The sequence below is a fragment of the Pantherophis guttatus genome, chromosome 3 (assembly GCF_059756535.1).
Source record: "Pantherophis guttatus breed Tessera chromosome 3, ASM5975653v1, whole genome shotgun sequence".
Classification (NCBI taxonomy): domain Eukaryota; kingdom Metazoa; phylum Chordata; class Lepidosauria; order Squamata; family Colubridae; genus Pantherophis; species Pantherophis guttatus.
The window spans coordinates 136,282,235-136,303,272 of record NC_142065.1 but is presented as its reverse complement, the minus strand read 5'-3'; the positions used below and the strand labels follow the sequence as shown (position 1 = coordinate 136,303,272).

At 37.8% G+C, this 21,038-nt stretch overlaps 1 long non-coding RNA gene across 1 annotated transcript; it reads right to left on the bottom strand.

The window, feature by feature from the left end:
* Positions 1 to 533: 533 nt before the first annotated feature.
* Positions 534 to 6,759, bottom strand: LOC117662517 (uncharacterized). The gene is made up of 3 exons (XR_004590452.1): positions 6,721 to 6,759; positions 1,509 to 1,627; positions 534 to 777 (listed from the first exon to the last, which is right to left on the bottom strand). It is a non-coding gene; the product is annotated as an uncharacterized LOC117662517 (long non-coding RNA).
* Between the last annotated feature and the right edge of the window lie 14,279 nt (positions 6,760 to 21,038).

Genomic DNA, 21,038 nt, shown 5'->3' with positions numbered 1-21,038 from the left:
TTGCTAGGTTGGCAGAAGCTGGAACAAGTAACAGGAGCTCACCCTGTTATGCAGCACTAGGGATTCGAACCGCTGAACTGCCGACCTTTCGATCGACAAGCTCAGCTTCCCTGTTGAATTTCCTTGTGGGAAGCTAATAGTCATCAAAAATTTCCTTCCTTCCTTCCTTCCTTCCTTCCTTCCTTCCTTCCTTCCTTCCTTCCTTCCTTCTTTCCTCCCTCCCTCCCTCCCTCCCTCCCTCCCCCCCTCCTTCCCTGTTCTTTCTTTTCTTCCCTCCTTCCTTATATTTAGATAGATTCGCCCATCCTAACAGTCAGCTATCTCCAGAAAGATGTTTATTGTGCTTTACTGTGCTTCCTATTAGAACATTCTAAACTCTGAAGCACTTGCTTAGCCTGTACAACTCATTGAGCAGAAGATACCAAATGCTCCTGTTCCTGCCTGTCTAGCTTCCTGTCTACCCTATGCAATTGCCAGTCTGTCTAACTGAGCTCTGAACAACTCAATGAAAACATTCAATCAAACAGTCCCTTATCACTGATCTTTTTATTGAGAAACTCCTGAGAAGTTTCTTAAAAAAAAAAACAACCTAAGTTAGTACAGCTACTGCAGCAAGTGCAAAGAGGGCACAAACTCAAGCCTTAAAAAGTGAATTAATCTAGCATTTGGCCATCAATCTGTAGATGCCTTAATCCATGTCAACACTGCTGGCAGGGAGTTGATAGCTATTTGAGACTTGCATTGGCTATCTTGCATTGCAGCTTTGGATTTCTTGTTCTATGGAGTGAAATGAAACAAATCAATTGGCACTTCATGCATTTTAGACTCAATAGCTTAATATTAAGTAATTCATTCCAAACATGTCACAGTCCAGGGCAAAGCAAACAACTTTCCAACTTTTTGATGGCATTCAGATGCTCTTTCTTTCTGCCAAACCAATTGCCAGAAATAGTGGAAATCCTGGTATTGTTTCAGACCTGCATAATCTGGCAGAATTTTTCAATATAGTTGAGATCCATATAGGTATGTATTAACATTATCTATGGGCGTATACATTGTTTGTGTGGTGGAATCTGTTTCTGAGTTGCAGGAGGAATAAGTGAAAAGGCATATCAGCATTTAATTCTTGGTATGTAGAAAGATACCGAGAAGGGATCCTCCCTAAATATTTACAGTGTTTTTCTGATAGTTGCACAGAATGTACTTTAGTCTGGCAAGATTCCCGTCGATAGGTGAACAGTAATAAAGACACTCATCTGAGCAATCCATCTTGTTGTTCTTCGTTTCCTGAATTTGATAGTTTTCCTAATGTTTGCCTGGATTAGGACAGGCAAACATTTTAGTTATCCAATTTGTGAGCCAGAATCTGCCTCCATCTTTAGGGAAAACGGCCATAAGTTTACAATGTAGCTCCTCTGCTACATGAAGTTTTGTATTGCAGTGGTTCTCAACCTCATCACAGACCCCCTCTAAACACCTTTTGTGACCATGGACCCCCAAGACTTAACTCAAGATTTAAATCATAACATTTCTTCAAGCCTTTGTGGACCCCTTATGAAGACTTGGTGGCTCCTCAGGGTTCCGTGGACCTCAGATTGAGAATCTCTGTTGAATTGTGTATGGATAGCTGAAGAAGAATCACAGCATCATTGTTAGAACAATCCAAATTGTCTGCTCACTTTGGCTGCTTACTTTATAGTATGTTCTCAGAACAGTTTTCCAGTTTCCTTGTTGGATTAAGGATAGATTGATATCTGCAAGAACTGAGCTACTAAACCATGTATAAATCAATATGATGCTTCATAGATCTAGGAACATAGAGTAAGGATCTATTGATTCTGCCTGTAACTTTTTTCCCCTCCTGCCTTGATTTTTGCATTTTTTATTTATGTTTTTTGGCTTTAAAGAACTTGGGATGATTATTGATGCTCCCTTCATCTACAATAGCATTCTCCCTGAGATCCAAATGGCTCCACCCTACTGGGCTTTTAGGAAAGCTGTCAAAAACTGATTGTTCCAATTGGCCTTGGGGTGGAGAGTTAGCTATATTTTATTCCAATATATATATATATAAAATGTATGGAAATCTTCCCTAGTGTTAACAATAAGAATGAACACATGAATGATGGAAGAGGATCAGTGCATCTACTGGCTTCGCTAAGAAGTACTAAATCAACTGTAATAATCCTTTCCCAAAGGACTGAGAAAACAGCATGCTGTGCTGAAAAGGCACAGTTGGTATTCAATGTACACAGTCCTGAGTAAGTGAATTCATTCTATTGTCTTGTGCTGCAAATGAACATAAATGGAACAGATATTCACAGGGAGCAAAATCATAGATGATACATGAGAGTAGAATGGCTCCCTAAACCACAGTATCTTTCCTTTTATTTTCTCTGTGTTGTTCAATATAAACTCCCTCCCTTCCTGCCCATGTCGGGGGGTGGGTGGATGAAGAACATTTATATACTCTCCCTGAATGGAACACCAGCTCCTTAATGAAGAGACAAGAAGATGGGACTATATACTAAACAAGGTTAAACTATTTCCAGTTTGCACAGTATTTTTTTGCAACAAACTGTAGTTGAAAAATCTCTCCATTATAGCACAAGAATCAAGCTCAAATAGCAAAGTTTAAAATTATGATTAGAACGGATGTCTCTATTGTAGTAGAACTGCATTCACGATTTAGGACTGGATGTTTCAGTTTTTCCCCTCATTCATCATTCCAAATTTGCTGACCTGAGTCAAGGCATCAGAGACCTTCCACTATCTCATCTTTGCATGCTTCTTTCAGTTAATTCCATTTGTATCATTCATCTATTTCCATCCTGCTCCTCAATGTTATTGTTTGTTGTTATTTTTTGGTACTAAAGCAAATATGACTCCTGGTGACTACCTGGGCAAGTTTCTGTAGTTTTCTTGAAAAAAATTTAGAATTGGGTTGTCATTATCTATTTTATAGGGCGTAAAGACTATGACTGGTTCAAAGTCATAGGTCAGGCTTTGTGTCTAAGGTGAGATGAGAATACATGTTCTCCTCGTTTCTAGCTTGCTGTCATACCCACTATACCAAACTGGGTCTTTCCATTGCCTGCTTTCTAGGGTCAAGAGGGAGTGATTGGTCCAGGGTCACCGCTCTTGCTTTGTACCTCAGCTGGAATGAGAACTCATGGTCTCCTAGTTTCTAGCCTAATACCTTAACCACTACATCAAACCAGCTTTCTTCCCTAATTTTAAACCCTGTTTAAATAGGATACATGCCACAGATACATTATACATTATTTTTCATTCTCTTCATGTAAACTTCTTACAAACAAGAACATCTGAAGAAATCTTCAGTTTACATCTGTTGAGTTGAAGTGATTTTCAGTAATTATTTATTTATTTATTTATTTATTTATTTATTTATTTATTTATTTATTTATTTATTATTATATTTCTATACCGCCTTTCTCCCGTAGGACTCAAGGCAGTGTACCAGTCAAGAAAAATATAGACACACAAACATCATAAAATTGCTAATTAAAATTATTACTTAGTTTGGTCAATTAAATAAAACCCAGAATTAGATCACATTTAAAAAATCATTCACATGTTCATATGTTTAGCCCCGCCTGTTGGAACATCAGGGTCTTGAGGGCACGGCGGAAAGCACGGAGATCAGGGATATTCTGTATCTCCGGGGGCAGTTCATTCCAAAGGGTTGGAGCCCTCGCAGAGAAGGCCCTCCCCCTGGGAGTCGCCAGTCGACATAATTTGACTGACGGTACCCTGAGTAGTCCCTCCCTGTGAGAACGAACTGGTCGGTGGGAGGCTATTGGTGGCAAAAGATGGTCTCGTTGGTACCCAGCTCCTAAGCCATGGAGCGCTTTAAAGGTGATAAATAACACCTTGAATCGCACCCAGAAGACCACCGGGAGCCAGTGCAGCTCGCGTAGGAGAGGTGTTACATGGGCGTAACGAGCTGCGCCCATAATCACCTGTGCGGCTACGTTCTGGACCAGTTGGAGCCTCTGGGTGCTTTTCAAGGGGAGCCCCATGTAGAGAGCATTACAGTAGTCCATACGGGAGGTAACTAGGGCATGAGTGACCGTGCGCAAGGCGTCCCGATCCAGAAAGGGACGCAACTGGCAGATCAGGCGAACCTGATAAAAGGCACCCCTGGCCACAGCCGTCAAATGATCTTCTAAAGATAGCCGTGAATCCAGGAGGACACCCAAGTTGCGGGCCCTCTCTGTGGGGAGCAAGATCTCATCCCCTATTGTCAGTGATGGTACCAGCTGACTATACCGGGATGCCGGAAGCCACAGCCACTCGATCTTGGAGGGGTTGAGTCTGAGCTTGTTTCTCCCCATCCAGATCCACACGACCTCCAGGCAACGGGACATCACAGCAAGGGCATCATTGGGGTGGTCTGGGGTGGAGATGTATAGCTGTGTGTCATCAGCATACTGATGAACACTCACCCCGAAACCACGGATGATCTTGCCTAGCGGTTCCACATAAATGTTGAACAGAAGGGGTGAGAGGACTGACCCTTGTGGCACTCCACAAATAAGGTGCCTCGAGGTCGACCTCTGACCCCCTGCCAACACAAACTGCGAACGGTCAGAGAGGAAGGAGGAGAACCACAGAAGCACGGTGCCCCCTATTCCTAACCCCTCCAGCCGGTGCAGTAAGATACCATGGTCGATGGTATCAAAAGCCGCTGAGAGATCTAATAGGACCAGGATAGAGGAGCAACCTCTGTCCCGAGCCCTCCAGAGATCATCTACCAACGCGACCAATGCCGTTTCCGTGCTGTATCGTGACCTGAAGCCCGACTGGAACGGATCCAGATAGACAACTTCATCCAGGTATCGGGGTAGTTGTCGCGCCACCATACTCTCAACAACCTTTGCAACAAAGCGAAGATTGGAGACTGGACAATAATTTGATAATATAGCTGGGTCCAGGGAAGGCTTCTTGAGGAGGGGCTTCACAACCGCCTCTTTCAAGGCAGCGGGAAAGATACCCTCACTCAGAGAAGCATTTATAATCCCCTGGAGCCAGCCTCGTGTAACCTCCTGGGAGGCCAGTACCAACCAGGAGGGACACGGGTCCAATAAACATGTGGCAGCATTAAGCTTGCCCAGAATCCTGTCCACGTCCTCAGGAGTCACAGAGTCAAACTCTTCCCAGATAACGCTCTCAAGACCTGCCCCTGTCTCCTCCCCTGGATCTACCCAATCGGAGTCTAGGCCTTCCCAAATCTGAGCGACTTTATCATGCAGGAATTGTACAAAATCCTCAGCTCGACCCTTTAAGGGATCTTCCCGTACCCCCACCTGAAGTAGGGAACGGGTCACCCTAAACAGCATGGCTGGGCGGTTCTCTGCAGATGCAATAAGAGCGGAGAAGTAGCTAGACTTCGCCGCTCTTATCGCCACTAGGTAGGTCTTAGTATAAGATCTCACCTGTGTTCAGTCAGATTCAGATCAGCTTGTCCTCCAATCGCTCTCCAGGTATCTTTTCCGACGCTTCATCTCTCTCAGCTCCTCAGAAAACCAAGGAGCTAGACGAGATCGGCATCGGGTCAGAGGCCGCAAAGGCACGACGTGATCCAAGGCCGCAGTAGCCACCCTGTCCCAGGCGACCACCAGGTCCTCGACCACCAGTCGAGTCGTGAGCCAGAGTCTCCAGAAATCGCCCAAGCTCCATCAGGAACCTTTCGGGGTCCATCAGGCGCCTGGGACGGAACCATTTGGTTGGTTCCGTCTCCCTGTGGTGGGTGGAAGTGACTTGAAAGTCCATGTGAAGGAGAGAATGATCAGACCATGACAAGGGCTTGATGTCTATATCCCCTATTCTTAGATCATTCAGCCACTGATCAGAGACAAAAATCAAGTCCAGAGTGTGATTCCCCAAGTGGGTGGGGCCTTGAACTACCTGGGTCAGGTCCATGGCCGTCATGGAAGCCATGAATTCCCGGGCCGTCTCCGACATCTCACCAGCGGATGGCAGGTTAAAATCCCCCATAACAATAAGTCTGGGGGTTTCCACCGCCACCCCGGCTATAATGTTGAGCAGCTCAGGCAGGACCACTGTTACGTGGCAGGGAGCCAGGTACGCAATCAGTAGGCCCATCGGAATCCCCTGACCCCACTTCACAAGGAGGGACTCACATCCGGCTATCTGAGGAACAGTGGCCTCCCTCGGGCAAAGACTTTCTCTAATGATTGCTGCCACTCCCCCACCCCTTCCCTGAGTCCTTGGCTGATGATGGAACTATACTATCAAAGTTCTTTATTGAAATCAAAGGGTAGATTTCTACTCTGGAAGAGTAGAACTGTAGAATAAAATTTGTTATTATAACTTGAAATAAGTTAAAAGTGGAAAATACTTTCCACAAATTCTATGAATTAGGATCACGAATGGAAAACTGATCTCATTTATCAACATAATTCATTGTATTTTACAAACTTAAGTACCAAGCAAAAGAAGAAATGAAAAATAATAATCATACATATACCTCTGTGTCATATAATAAGAAGGTATCTTCTTACAGTAATTTTCTTTAGCTTTGTTTAAATCTACAGCAATGCACAGCTAATATATACCAGCAATTTTCTCAAAGTATGAAAATAATATCCCAGCGAAGAAAGAACAATATTGTCTTTAGGCAATAGCATGCTAGTGTGTTAGAAAGAAACTTGTCAAAAAAAGTTATATCTTCACCATTTAGTCAAGTAAGTCCTGGAGTAGGCTGCTTATATATGGTTTTGATATTTTTCTACCTTTGAGAGGCCATAGCTTTATGACAGCATATGAATCATCTATTCTAGAACATGGGGACCACAGGAGGCCAGTAATGACAAGACAGTGGTGGCAGGGGATGGCATCACCCCTCCACAAGACTCCTAGTTTCTCAAGTATCCCCTTTGGAAAATTAACTGCCCAGTTCTGATCTAGAAAATTCCAGCCACTGACAGTTAAAAGAATTGAAAAAAAGTATCTTGGAAAAGATTGCTAATCAGACCAAACTGAATAGAAATGGAATAATATTTTACAAGATCTCAGACAAAGCAGCTGCAAGATTTTCTACAACCCTCTCCCCACTTTTTTGTTCCATCGTGTATCTCAGTTAAATCAACACCTTTAACAAACATTGAAAATATTTGTGGTCTCCAACTGTTACCTAATCTGAATGAAAATAGTGAAATATGGATTCCAAATCTTCTCAGTCAGACAAAACAAAAAATAATCTTGATATAAATTTGTCTCATTCTATTTTGTTGCTGCTTAGTAGGAAACTGCCACCCCAAACTTCTTTCCATAGGTTTGTACTTTCATTGGTTTCGTAGTACTTTCATAGCTTTCCCAAATACAGGATTAGAAAAATTAAAATATTTTCCTCCTTATTGTTTAGACAGTTTGACTTGAAAAGTAGTAGCTAAGCTAATGAGTTTGTAGTTGAAGTAGTAAACTACACAAAGATTTCAAACATCCTCTGTGTTGCAGAATAGGGATAGTTGATACACTCATATTATTAAAAAGACACACATTTGTTATTTCTAAAGAACTATCAATCTTTCCTTTATGAACAAGTAGAAATTCTCTTACATCAAATAACTCCACATGCCAGTAAAAGAAAAGAAACATTTCACATCTGTCATGAAGATTTATATCTAATGAAATCTATAAGATTCAAGGTATTTTAGTATGCATTGCTCTAAAGAGGCAGTTCTCAAACCTTTTGATCTTGGGACTCATTTACATTCTTGAAAATGATTACGAAGGGCTTTAATTGATGTGGATTATGTCTGTTGATATTTAATATGTTAGAAATTAAAACTAAAATATTTAAAAATATTTATTTATTTGACTTTGCAGACTTCTGAAAGGGTCTCAACAGTTTCCAGGGGTTCCCAAAATACACTTTGATAACCACTGCCCTAATGTATATCATATATACATTATATAGGATATTATAGCTAGCTAGCTAGCTAGCTAGATAGATAGATAGATAGATGATAGAGATAGAGATAGAGATAGAGATATACAAGTTCTCAAGCTGATAAACAGAGGAGAACTTGTGGCTCAGGGATTTATACAACTGCCTCATATGCAGGCAGCCCAGGTTCAAATCTGAGTAAGGGTATGGCTAGCTGATGAGATCTTGATGAGATAGCTTGAAATAGATCTATACTAGTCTCCCTTTATTTTTTTATCAGCAAATATGAAATATGGTATAAAATGGTTTGTCATGAATGTGACTGCTAGTGGGCTCCTGGATTGGACTGAAAGGCGAAAGGGAAGCAGTATGCTCCCTCCCATATTGAGGTAGACCAGGTGCTTCAATAGAAAAACACTTTATCTATATATAATATACTATAGTATAGTATAGTATATATATTAATGGTAGTTTAATACTCTGACGATGTCAGCAGATGGCTGACAAAAGCTTAGTAGAATATTTTTTTTTAAATTATTTTAAAATTTTAAGTTCCGGAGCTCATTTTAACCTAAGACTGTCTACTGTTGACCTCACCCCATTCCTAAGAGGTCTGTAAGGGGTGTGCATAAGAGCACCAGTGTGCCTACCGTCCCTGTCCTAATATTCCCTTTATTTGTATTCATTTTATCTATTCACATTCTGTGTATACTTATATATATTATCTAATATGTGCTTGACTAAATAAATAAATAAATAAATAAATAAATAAATAAATAAATAAATAAATAAATAAATAAATAAATATTCTAAAAGAGAATTTTTTTGAGGGAAGGTGATGGGGAGGGTGATGTGGAGTTTGACCAGACAGAAAGAAAGGAAAAAAAGAAGAAAATATTTGCCCAGTGTTTGTAGCATGATAAAGTTTCTTTTTCCTTAAAATTGGGTGTCGGTTGTTTTTTTGGGTTTTTTTTGGCATAACCTCTCAAACTTAAAACAAATGCATAACTTAAATATATATATATATTTAAATATATATATTTAAATATATATATATATATATATATATATATATATATATATATATATATATATATATATATATATTCTCAATATATATCTAATATTTTTCTTTATCCATTATAAACACCTTTGGAGTTGTGAATTATATTATAATTTTTAAAGTGGGTGAAAGATGGTGAATGACTAAGATGAAAACCATACATTAATCCAGAAAATGTGTATTAGGTTACTTCATATCAGTATTATGTAAAACCATATTCTTTAAGCATTCTTACTTTAAAAAGCTTTTAAAAGAAATATTAAGGTGTATTAAATAAAGGAAATTTGAAGGAATGGCACAATAAAGCCTTTTAACTCTATTAGAAAATAGTTCTTAAAACCAACCTTGTTGTATAATTTTATCAGAATGAACATAAATCAAACATTTCCTTAAACTAAACTTAGCAGTACAAATCCAATATTTACTATGTGTAACTAGAGATAGACTTGCAAGACTATCTTTCAAATAGCCGTATTTTAAAGGGGGGAAAATCATTTCCCCCCCCTAATATTAAAGGTAATAAACAAACTTTTTTATTGTCTTGTTACAAACATAATCACATTTTTTTCTTGTTTTATTTTTCTTTACTCTGTAAAGCAGAAAGCTCATAATGTAAAATCAATGTAGTATATCAGTGGTCTTTGAAATGTAATGTGATACAATAAAACCTTGCAAAGTCAGACTCAACAAATACTTTTTAAGAGATGAAATGATGGATTAGACAACACAAATAACTATGCATTTACTCCCATTCCCCCCCCTCTCTCTTTCTCAGCTTGTAGTTTGCAGCCCTTAAGTAGAATCATCCATTATCTATAGAAACAGTCCACCCACACCTAGTAAGTAATCACAATTTTAATACATTTGAAGAAGGGGAGGTGAATTTTTTTTCACTTAATGTAGTTCTCTGAAGTTTCAGTGGGAACTGATATATTTTCTAAAGGCCATTACATTTCATAAAGAGGGATGCTTCCCCCCACCCACTTTTGCTAGGTGAACAGAAGCTGTCCTCAACCCCAAGCATTCCACTTTAGGAAAAATGTGATCCCTTTTTTATGAAAGAATATGAAATCCCATCATCACATCTATGAACACACAAACAATTCTCACTCACTCTTCAAATGTCTGTCTTCTCTTTCCCCCTGCCTCACCCCCAAGTACAGATTTCTCTTGACATTCAATAAAATGTTCAAGCCCACTCCTGGAGAGCTTTTTATTTCATGAATCTAAGCCATCAGTCAGTTCACACATGACATACTTCCCATCAGCATTTGCACTTCAAACCATATTTCCGTATGATCTGGGGAGGTAGTGGAGGGAGAGAGAAAGAGGAGGATGCAAAGTTAGCACTCACCCTTCAAGGGCATACTTCCCCCTTTCCAGGTGTTGGATCAATCCTGTAATACCTGGGGATCTTCTCAGAAACTACAGCATTGCGGTATTAACTAGTATTTGACCAGGGCTCCTATTATTATTTGGATACGCTTGGTTTTTTAAAAAACCAACTTTGATATATGCAAATTATACTCTTGAAATATTAGTAAATATGATCACAAGTCTTTATGTATCCCGTTTATGCAAATACAAATTCTAGCTTTTAATGCAGCTTATTTAGATACTAAAACAGCATGGGCTGCTGTAGTGTGAATACTTAAATGGATGAGAAAAATAAGCGGAGTATCCATAATGTAGAGAAAGGTCAGTCTAATATGAAATCTAAACAGTACATATAAATCTTTGGAATTAGAATGAGAGGATATTAAAGGAAAGGAGTTTTCAAATAGCGGAATTGCCTAGCCAGTTCAATTTAAATTAGATATTCAAATGATTACTAATGAGCATGGAATGTCAGGGAAACAGACTATGAAGAATTATGATCATCAAAGGCCAAAAAGAAAAAAAGAATGAGTACAGCTAATGACTCCAAATTATACAATGTTACTTTGAATGGGAAAAATGCCTGTTTCATAGCTGGTCAGCAGTGTAACTCATGGATTTGAATAGGATTGTCTTTCATTCATTAAAACTCAAGCCCCAGTACATTTCACATTAGTGAGCAAGCTAGCCTGGCAATAAACTGCAAATGCTATTTGACTTTTTAATCATTGCAATTGTTTGGATTATCTTGCCTTTACTGGTTCAGCCTATAGTAACCACTTTATATACATATACTAATCAGGAGAAAATGGGTTGTCTGAGTGTGGATCTTTATGTAGCCAAAAAGGCACCAACCATGTATAAGAAGGAAATAAGGGGAAATTTCAAGATCTGAAATGTAAATATTGTATGAGGATAATCCAAACAGGCTCATTATTACCCTCCAATCAAGTGCAAGTCTTAAAAGAAAATAATGCAGGCAACAGGTGTAAGGTATGTCTGGTTAGTAATGAGAGACATTTTAACTATGGATGTTTTAACACTATACTGTACAGTTTAAGTTTTGACTCAGCAAGAACACTTTAAAAAACTGTGTTCTTCCACCATATGTCCAAAAGAAAAAGAAAGGGATGACAACACCTATTGTCATTCCCTCTTGAAGCTGGGATGACTGAAGAAGAGTGGATGGTGACCAAGCATGAAGGATGAAACGGCAGGGAGATTGAGGTAGATATTTTGAAGAATGCAAAAAGCAGGGGCAAGATTATTTGAGAGAATGGCAAGGGCAAAAAAAGCTTGATGAGGATATGTGATTGTATATTATAGATGTGATGTCTCAGTATAAAAACTAAAGGAAAAATGGTACTATTCTGAAATAACTGAGATGTGTGTGTGTTTGTGTATGTGATGATAAGAGACAGAATTCAGACAGAGGTATGCAGTGAGAGAGATCATTTTAAATTTAATGACATTGTTTTGTATTTTCAGAGTTAGTCAACACCTCTGTCAGGTATTTAGGATGGGGAAATAATTTGATTTGTAGCCGTACTATGAGTCTTACTACAAGCTACAAAATGATCATTTGTGAATTGTTTACAGCCACTCTGACAACCAATTTATAAAATTGGTGGGGGGGGGGAAGAACACAATCCTTTTCAAAATTCCAAACATATCTAGAAGCCCTGAAATATTAGTGACCACCAATGAAAATGGCCTAAGAACATGATACCAACACTTGAATTCAGGACTTATTGATTTTCCATTTGAGTCTACCCGGGCACTCCATACAACAATTGAAGATTAATTTTTTGCAGGACTTGTCCATTTTTTGGCATATGCTAGTGCCTGACACAAGGGAACAAAACTTAGTAAAAACTCTGCTGCAACAGAATACAGGACTATTTCACTTGATCCCATTACAGCTGGAAGTAGTGGCTAACACAATTCATTTCAGCGTTTGTCATACAACCCTCCAAATTGTTTTATGTACAAACATATGAAGGAACTCACCTTTTTGCCCAACCTTTTCTTTGTAAGAATATAAAACTAAGATCTGTAGAGGATTTAAATACTGTTACTTGTTCATTCCTATTTTTCTTTCTTTCTCTCTTTTCATACTATTGTGGTTCTTCACTTTGAAGTCAAAGGTGATATTTAATGTATGTGCAGATCACTAGCCAGATAGATAGGTGAAGAAAGGAGAAATGAGGGTAATATTTTGATTTTTAAAATAATAGGTTAGTAAAATAAAAACAATGTATGTATGTATGTATGTATGTATGTATGTATGTATGTATGTATGTATTTAAAAAATCAAGGCCATGTGAGAAAGCAGAATAGCCCAATGTCTAGAGAAGAGGAATAGTATATATTGCCCACCCAGGTGGGAAATATGTGCTGTTTAGCCATTTTTAGCCATTTTTAAATATATAGAGTATATATTTCAGCTGAAGAAAAGTGCAATATATGCAGCACTTACCCATTAAAAAGTTTTCTTAAAGAAGTTTCATTTTCCTGTAATTTGAGTACATTACCAACACAAGAAAGCAAACCCATTTTATTAGTCATATTTCTTGATATATTTTATTATTCTCATTGCATAGATCTAATCTGAATAAAATGTAAGTTTAAAAGACAAAAAAAGAAGTAGATTGGTATTACATAATAATAAATTATGTAGCCATTTGTTGTTTGGCCACTTTGGGAGTGGGTAATAGAAATCTCTAATGTTAATTAGCAAATCTCTCTATTACTAGCAAATGGCACTGATTTTTCTAGGCTGGAAGATAATTGGCATGTCATAAATGGCAAACAGCACTGTCATTTACATGGCCGCCAATTTTCTAATCAGGTAAAAGAAATTGCAATCATTGCTAGAAACCTATTCATTAAATGGAAACAGGGAACCATATTTATGTCAGTCATAAGCGAAAATATGGAAAATTGCTTATTAAATTTTTGTTGGTTATGAAGCAGAATATTCATGAGCTGAACAATAGCAAACAACGAATATATTGAGGCTTCCAGGAACACCAATGTAGCTTCCTCCATCTAGTTCTAATTAAACTTTCACCCTGGAAACCCTGTCTTTATAAATGACTGACCCCATTGGCATGGTCTGATGTAAACTAATACTGAAATCCACTTACCTTGCCTTCCCAATTTCCCATCATTCTCCTCATGATTTAAAAATCAGAACATTGACATTTCCAGCATCATTTCCATCCTTCAATAAAACACAATTAGATAATGGTTCTTTATTCAATGCTCAGGCTGGCTGTAGCAAGATCAAAGATAACAATCAGTGTTACAAACAAAATCTCATGCAAGTTCTTTTGTAAAGCCACAGGATGGGAAAGGGGTTTGGAGAAAAAGACTAATTTCATGATGCACTGTAAAGCTGTCTTCAGTAAATGGGAAAAGGCACTACCAATATTTTCTAATATGGTTAAAGAAAACAACCTTGGATGGTTTTATTCCAAGAATAATTTTGCCAACATTATTATAATGTATAGTTGTTAATTAATTGGGAGAAAAATCATTACAAAGAAGCTAAGATTGTATAGAAAGTCTCAAAGGTGCTTTCTTTCAAAAGGAAACTTGATGAGCTTCCTCCTCCTCCTCCTCCTCCTCCTCCTCCTCCTCCTCCTCTTCCTCTTCCTCTTCCTCTTCCTCTTCCTCTTCCTCCTCCTGCCTTTGCCCCTGCCCCTGCCCTTCTCCTTCTTCCCTTTTTTCCCTTTCTTCCCCTTCTCCTCCTCTTCCTCCTCCACCCCTTTCCCTCTTTCCCTCCTCCTCTTCTTCTTCCTCTTCTTCTAAATTCATGAAATTCTCAACATTGGCAGTGTGATACCTATTAGGCAAATCGCATAATTACCATGTGAGCAAACCATTTTCCAAATCAGTTTGTGATCATGATGTATACCACCCTCCTGGTTCTGGTCAATAAAATTCAATAGAAAAACATGTCAAATAACAATCAATGATCAGAATATATTGTTATAGACTTTGGTTTTGGTGAATTGGGGTCACAGCTGAATGTAGAACTTGGATAACTATCAGCAGTTTTAGCAAGGACAATGGTTAGAAATAAGGTTTTTGTTGGATAGATGGGTGGATGGGGCTGGATTGGAATATACTGGCTCCAAAAGCTGATTCATTCTCCAAACAGGGATCATTATATCTCATTTGTTGAATCTAAAGCTGGAGATGGTTTACTTAGTTCATTTATTTCAGTGAGGAACATTGGGGGAAAATGAATTGATCCAGGTTTATAAAGCTCTGTTAAAACTGAATGGTATAACTAGAAATCAGGTGGTTCATCTATTGTTCAGTTACTTCAAATGGCCTACTTAGAATTATACTCCAAGATACATTAATAACAGCTTTAGAACTTGCTTCAGCCTGTAGAAGCTTCTTGAAGATATTGCTCATTAAAATGGCCAGAGAACATTTTCAATAAAATAAATTGGCTGCATTGCAAAGTAGGACACTTTAAGAAATGTACAGCATAATACCTGGTTTCTTGTCATGTTCATTACTTATAGATAATTATGATACTAAAGAAGTCATATATTACCTTAAGTACTTTAAGAAGGGTATTTTTTGTAAATTTGTAGAATGGTTTTTCTGTTTTTCTGGTAAACCATATAGTAGTCCATGCATGAATCCCTTTGGTGATTGTTACAATTTAGTACATACTTACCTTATTTTTACTTTCTGTCTTATAGAAGCAACACGCACATACAATGATCCCTCAACATTATTAATTTTTTCACTGCCCTCTACATCATGGAAATAGAACAAATCCCAACAGATCCCAATATATTGGTTCTTATCAGGGGAGTTGTATACTATGTAGAGTTAAATTTTATTTTAAAAAGGAAAACAATCAACACCTTCTCCACAAATAGGGACTTGCTCTGTATTAAATTTTCTATGTATTTTTTTTTTCTGTTATTCGCTGAATTTGGGGACTTCCCTCTTGATTTACTGCCTCCTACAAAATGTTTTCCTTTCCTTGTTGTTATTCTTATTGTTCATTAGCCTTTTCATTACCTTCTCCTCCTACTACTCTTTTCCTCTAACACCCAGCTACATTTATTTATGCTTAGATGTTGTTTCTTTCATGCAATACAATGAATGCATGCACATATTAATATGCATAATACTATAGCAACCAAATTCCACAGATTTAATTCCAAAAACAATGCTATCAACAAGTATTAGATTCATACTTGAAAGGTTGAATCAAAAAAACCTCTTAAAATGCCGATCCATATATTTAGATGTTAACTTATTCAGAGTGGCATCATTTATATTCAAAATTGTAGAGATACACATTTTACTTCATCTCTCTTTCTCTCACATATACACACAATTTGTTATCTGGCATATTATTGAAAGACTGAAATGTTTTGCAGGAGTTCACTTTTTATTTTTTTAGTTTAAGATTTGTATTGATTGATTTTAGAAAAGAAAAAGGAGAGGAGAGGAGAGGAGGAGAGGAGATGAGAGATTTGGTAGGCCTTCATGGTGTACTATTTTCAGTGCATTTTCTTTATTGTCCTTTTACTTTACTGTCCTTTTCCAACACCCTTGTTTTACTGCAAAATATCTGATGTCTTTGCAATGGTCTATGCCCACCTATGCTCCTGATGAGTCTGTCAACATTTTTGTGTGGATGAAGGGTGTGATTCACTGCCATTATTTTAGTTCGGGCTTTTAGTTGCTCTTGAGTACAGACCACTATGCCAGCTTTCTATCTAATAATAGGAATTCTTTTTTCTTTTAAAGGTCTTTGTTTTGGGGATTCCTGGCCTTTTGGGAGCATTAAATTTTGCTGTGAAGGGTGGTTGGCTGGATAGAGAGAGTGAAATGTGTTCTATTGGTTAGATTACTTTTTTTCTTTTCTGGGAAGTATTTGGCTGAAGGTATTTGAAAACAGCAATCTGAGGAACAGAGAAGGGGAGGGAACTGAAAATATGCAAATTTCCCTTCCTTTTTGTGTCCCCTCACTACTGGATTCCTGTTGTCCATGCCAGGACATGCACACTATTTCTTGAGATGGTATTGGGGAGGAGAAGTTGCTTCTATGTAGCAATGGAAGTCAGACTTTTGAAAAAAGCACCCCCCCACACCCCCAAAAGGTTTCTTTTGCTGGGAGATGAGGCTCTTTTTCAAATTTATTCCAGTAAATTCCCATCACTTGTAAGCATTTAGCATGAATAGAGGTTAGCATGCTTGGATTTTGGCAGGGAGGATTTTCAGCTCCTAAGTAGAGAGGCAGTGTAGTAAGGTAAAGAGCATGGGGTGCCTTAGGAAGGTCGGGGGAGTTCCTAAGAAACCTGGCAGAGATCACACACGTCTTTCAGCTCAGAGGTTGAAAATTTATTTTATTTTTATTTATTTATTTTGTCAAGCATATATAAGATTACAGATAAAAGTATAAACATGATTGTGAATACATGAAATGTATAAGCATGATTATGAATACATGAGATGGTTATGAATAAAAAAGGGATATTAGGACAGGGGCGGTAGGCACATTGGTGCACTTATGCATGCCCCTTACAGACCTCTTAGGAATGGGGTGAGGACAACAGTAGACAGTCTAAGGTTAAAGTTTAGAGGGTTTGGGGAAGAAACCACAGAGTCAGGTAGTGCATTCCAGGCACTGACCACTCTGTTGCTGAAGTCATATTTTCTGCAATTGAGTTTGGAACAGTTTACCTTAAGTTTATATCTATTGTGTGCTCGTGTACTGTTGTGGTTGAAGCTGAAGTAGTCATTGACAGGTAGGACATTGTGGCAGATAATTTTATGTACTACACTTAGGTCAGACTGAAGGTGGCATAGTTCTAAGTGGTCTAAGCCCAAAATTTCAAGTCTGGTGGCAATTGTATTAATGCCCGATATGCAGTGCAGGTTCCAGACAGATGAGCTATATTTGAGAATTGGTCTAACAAATGTTTTCTATCCTCTAGTTAGGAGTACAATATTACCAGAGAAGAAGCTATGCAAGATCTTACAGAATTTAACTTGTTACAGGATTTTAACAGGGAGGTTTTTCAGCCCCAGAATAGAGAGACAAGTTTTACCCAGTTTTTCCTTTGATCCAATAGGCTTGTGTTATATGATTCCATGAAAATCTGTTTCAGATGATAAAAATATCTAATTTAGCAGAATTAAAATCATAATTCTGTTGCAGGAGAGCTAATATTACATTCATTTCTTTAATCAATTATGGATCAAGACACTATGAAACAGTAAACATGAGAACAAGTCCAATATATGGATTAAAAATAAAATAAAAATAGAATTAGAATATCCAGTCATAATTATCTGATTAACATCTGTGATAGGAGATATTCAAGAAAAGTAGGTAACTGCATGGATTTTTGTAATTAATTCAGAAGTGAGAATTTGAACAATATGTACGTACTAATAATATAATTTAAATCAGTTATATTTTATTCAACATAGTTTTAAGGATGTATTTTTCAAAATCACAATTTCCTTGGCAAATCTAAATTTTCAATAACAGCAAAATGACCAGCCCAACTTTTCATAAAAATTCTCTCTTGCATTGGAAAAATGGTTCTGTGCGTCTACCTAAGTAAATCAGGTTTTAAATTATCCAACTTTGTAGGAGTTTGTCTCCTTTTAAAGAGCCATCTAAGACATTTAACATTTCACAGAACCACTAAATATGACTCAGATAAAAATGGCTAATATTTCTGTTGATAATTAAGGAACAATAATTCAACTGAACCAAGATATTTTTCTTTTGGTTTTAACTTTAGATACATAAATCTTTATTAGAGTCCTTGCCCAGCATATGTCATACTCACTTAAAAGATATAAAATATACATTAAAATTGTAATTAAAATAAGCTATATGAGTTGAAGGTGTGGGGATAGGAGGAGAGGGAAGGAAAAGAGTTTTAAAGGCATGAAATAAATGTAATTTTGCTGGACAGTAGTTATTGCCTCTCTCTTATAGTAGCAGAGCAGAATTTGGCAACATTATGAGTGATAATGATAGTGCTTCTGTTATCCTGCTAAAATAACAGAATAACAGAGTTGAAAGGGACCTTGGATATCTTCTAATCCAACCTCCTGCTCAGGCAGGAAACCCTATACCATTTCAAACAAATGGTTATCCAACCTCTTGTTAAAAACCTCCACCCACAACTTCTGGAGGCAAGCTGTTCCGCTGATTAGTTGTTCTAATTTCAGAAAATGTCTCTTTAGTTCTAGGTTGATTGACTCCTTGACTTTTCCTGAGTTTCCATCCATTGCTTCTTATCCTGCCTATATGAGATGTGCCATTAGTTGTACCTCCCTGGCAGGGGTGAAATGCTCCCGGTTCCGACCGGATCACCCGATCCGGTAGCGATGGTGGTGGGTGGTTCCCTGTCTCCCACCATCACCACCACCATACCCAGCTGAGCCGCATGATCATCAGAGGCTTTTTGTTTTATTTTTAAAAGCATTTTTTCTACAATCTCTTCTGATGAAAAAATGCTTTTAAAAGTAATTTTAAAAAGCCTCTGATGATCACGCGGCTCAGCTGGGATCATCAGAGGCTTTTCAAAGCATTTTTTTCTGCAACCTCTTGGCCAAAGAGGTGGTAAAAAAAATGCTTTGAAAAGTCTCTGAAGATCCCAGCTGTGTTCCCTGATCGGCACAAAGGCATTTTTTAAAGAGCCTCTCTGACGATCCCAGCTGAGTTCCTGATCGGCAGAGAGGCTTTTCAAAGCATTAGAAAAAATGCTTTGAAAAGGTTTTTTTTTTAAAAAAAAAAAAAGTTGGCCACGCCGACCCAGTCACATTACCCCACCAAGCCACGCCCACAGAACCAGTAGTAACAGATTTTACATTTCACCCCTGCTCCCTGGGAATTCTTTTATGAGTGGCTGGTTTAATACCTCATACAGGTTCAAAAAGAAATTACAATATAAAAGAATATGCTGAACATATTCTGTTGCAGGGGTGTCAAACTTGCGGCATCACATTGTCATCACGTGTCATATCATGAGTTTTTCCCCTTCACTAAGCCAGGCATGGGCACGGCCAGCACTTGACGCATCTGGTCCATGGGCTGCAAGGTTGACGCCCCTGTTCTGTGATATGGGAGTACAGAGGCAAAGTCATTTGTGGAAGGAAACTTCCACATTGATGATATTTACCATCAATAAATGGTAAATATTGATATTTACCATCAATAACTGCTGAAGGGAATGGGTTGAATCTGGTCAGAGCAAATGCTCTACAATGTCTATTGTTTATTAGAGAGTGACAATAAAAAGCTTATTTGAAGATACTATAAATGACAATCTCCAAGATGTATTTAGCCTACTAATGTCATGTTGCTATCCTGTATCAAGGATTCTCTCCTTCAGTGATGTTTTTGCTTGGTCATATCCCATGCTTTGTATTGCCTCAGTAGTGAAGCCATAGGCTGCCAGTTTTTCCTCTAATGGATATCTTCCAGGTAGATTGGAAGTCATCCCTGTTAATGAGGGATGTCAGGCCTGTTGGGTTAAAGAGTAGTTCTAGCTTTTAGTAATTAAAAATAACAATCCAGGTCCTGGCTTCTATCCTTGTAATTCCTAATTCAAGTCTTAAAGCTGCATTAGCTCTAGGTCTAGGGACTTGAATGATCAGAGAGCTTCGACTGTACCCATGTTGAAAATGGCCTAATGGGTAGACATGACAGTCAGAAAGGAAAAAAGACAGCAAAAAAACTCATGCCACATTTGAAAAAAAGCATGCTGTATATTCATGATGTATGCAAATTCCAGGCATTTTAAGAATTTAAGAATTCAAGGCAGTTTACCTAGTTTTCCCTTCTTCTTTTTCCCCCATAAAAGCAACTCATTAAGGTAAGATGAGTTAATACAGAGAAAGCAACTGCCTCAGTTACCCACTGAATTTAAATCGCTGAAGGTGGACTTGATTCTCGGAACTCATCCAACATCTTAAGCACTGCACCACACCAGCTCCTTAGTATTTTCAAAGCCAATGCTAGACATTTCTAGGTCAAGATGGCAGAATTATAGCATTTGGTTGCAAATGAGAACATAGATGTACTGGATATAATCAACTTCTATTGAAATAGAGGAAATCAGTGGCAATTTAAGTAGATATAAAGTAATTAAGACTGGGGAACTAAATCCTAATTTCATATATATGCTGATGGAAATTGGTTACAGAGAGATCAGATTTAGGGGTCATAGTGGATTGAGTGGTTAATGAAGATGTCAACTCAATGTGCAGCAGCTATGAAAAGGCAAATTCCATCTAGGGATAATTAGGAAACGGAGACAAAATAAAAATGCTGATACTGAAATGTTTTAATGCAAGTATGCTGTGTTCTATATTTGGAATGCTACATGCAGTTCTCATTGCAATATTTTTTTTTCCTTCCAAGTGTTTTCCCATAAGTGTCAGGTCTACTTTTTGGGGATCAATCAAGTGTTGATCTATTACAGAGCCAAAAAAAAAATGCACTGAAGAGGGAAACCAAAATTATCTGGCAGCTCAAACATCTTTTATTAAAGAAAAAAGTTTTGTATTCTTATGCTGAGATAAAAGGCCACTCAGAGAGTATATGATCAAAATATATAAAAACCATACATGGCATGAAAAAAAGTAGAC